This window comes from Gekko japonicus, unplaced genomic scaffold, assembly GCF_001447785.1.
Source record: "Gekko japonicus isolate JY-2015 unplaced genomic scaffold, Gekko_japonicus_V1.1 scaffold2127, whole genome shotgun sequence".
In the NCBI taxonomy this organism is placed as follows: domain Eukaryota; kingdom Metazoa; phylum Chordata; class Lepidosauria; order Squamata; family Gekkonidae; genus Gekko; species Gekko japonicus.
In genome coordinates this window covers 63,704-65,492 of record NW_015165310.1, presented here as the reverse complement: position 1 = coordinate 65,492, position 1,789 = coordinate 63,704, and the positions used below count along the sequence as shown (strand labels likewise).

Sequence of the window (1,789 nt, the reverse complement as noted above, 5' to 3'; positions counted from 1 at the left end):
CACAGCCGGCCCCAGGCAGCCCCCCCCCATGTGGCTTTTTGGAGACCTAAAATGCTAAATATACCGGTCTGGTTTTGATGCAGCCTCCAACCCCAACTGCAAGAGAACCGATTTGGCAGAAGGCAAGGCAAGCAACCCCGCTTGTTCTTCACTACAGCATAGACCAGCCTCTACCGGCCGTGCTCTGCACCCTAGCATGTGGCTGAGATAAGGAGAGGCGACGGGAAGGATAGATGGGATCAAGCGGGTGTGGGGAAAGGCAGATTCTCCTGCAGACAGGACACATAGCTACGAGGCCCGCAGCACCTGGGGGACCAATGAGATTTTCAGGTGACGAGCGTCGGAGAGTCAACGCTCCCTTCGATCATTCGTATTCATCCATTTCCACATCTCTCCTACACAGATCTCCTTAACATCACTGTTGGATTTGTAGAACAAATTTAGAGTCCAGTGGCACCTTTAAGACCAACAAAGGTTTATTCAAGGTAGCCAACACGGCAGACCCCCTGGATCTATCTTGTTGGATTTATAGTTTGAGGACAAATGCCCAAAAGTTGCTCGGCTGTTAGTTGCAGGATTTGGTTGTTTTACCGTCCAGAGCCTTCCTTTGACAAAAGGGAACGATATCTTGGTCCTCAGGAGAAATGCCCCCCCCCCCAAAAAAAGTATCTTAATATATATATATATATATCTGTAGGCTCCCCCATAGTTTAGATTCCTTTATATCCTCTGGCCTCACTCTGACTCAAATGCATCTCCTTTCCGAAGCCTTATTCATTCACTCTCTCTCCCTCCTTCCACCTCAAGTAGTGCCTGTCCAAACTCTCTCTCTCTCTCTTTTTAATAACAGAGCAGGCACTTGATGCAAGCTTATATCCACCCTGCCCTTGTCCGGTGGCGTTTGGGGGAATTTGTTTCTAGCTCTTAGAAGTAGCCTCTCCTCTTTGCAATCTGCCGTCATCAGCAGCCCGAGATGCGCACAAATACAGACGGAAGTCGAGGGACAGACTCCCACTGGCCTGCATTGTGTTCGACAAGGGGTGTGTGTGTGCGCGTGTAGGGGGGGAGAAGGAACCTCTAACCTGTTTTCCTATAACACAAAGGCATAGTCAGAACCGGATATGCTTATTTTAAGAAGCATCATTTTTAGGTTAAGAACCTGCACGCCGTCTGGATTAGGGTTTTCCCCAAATACATACACGCGGGGGCAGGGTACTACTTTCTGGAGGCAAAAGGACAGGGGAGGCCTCGGACCAGTGCTCCCTCTAAGCTGAGTTAGTGTGAGCTAGCTCAGTTTTTCAGCCTCCGGCTCACACATTTTTGTCTCGGCTCAGGAAGGAGGGCTCCAGAGCAAACGACCTGAATCGCTCGCTCACAACTTTGATGCCAGTAGCTCACAAAGTAGAATCTTTGCTCACAAGACTCCACGGCTTAGAGGGAGCATTGCATAGGACTCCTCTGTGCCCTCCTTGGAGGCCTTCCAGGACACTGAGTTGACAACTGCAGGAAAGAGGCGGCTGGACTAAATGGACCACCGGTCTGATCCAGCCAGACTCCATGTTTGAAACACTACACCAAACAGCCCGCAGGACACAGCCAGTTTGGTGTAGTGGTTAGGAGCGTGGACTCTAATCTGGGAGAACCGGGTTTGATTCCCCACTCTTCCACATGCAGCTGCTGGTGTGACCTTGGGTCAGTTACAAGATCTTTCAGAGCTGTTCTCTCAAGGGCAGTTCTCAAAAGAGCTCTCTCAGCCCCACCTACCTCACAGGGTGTCTGTTGTGGGGAG

At 50.5% G+C, this 1,789-nt stretch overlaps 1 protein-coding gene across 1 annotated transcript in view; it reads right to left on the bottom strand.

Annotated features, from left to right (window-relative positions):
• The window catches only part of LOC107109770 (low-density lipoprotein receptor-related protein 1-like), a gene marked incomplete at its 5' end in the record, with an annotated part of 64,984 nt that overhangs the window by 391 nt on the left and 62,804 nt on the right, over positions 1–1,789 (bottom strand). The window lies entirely within an intron of this gene.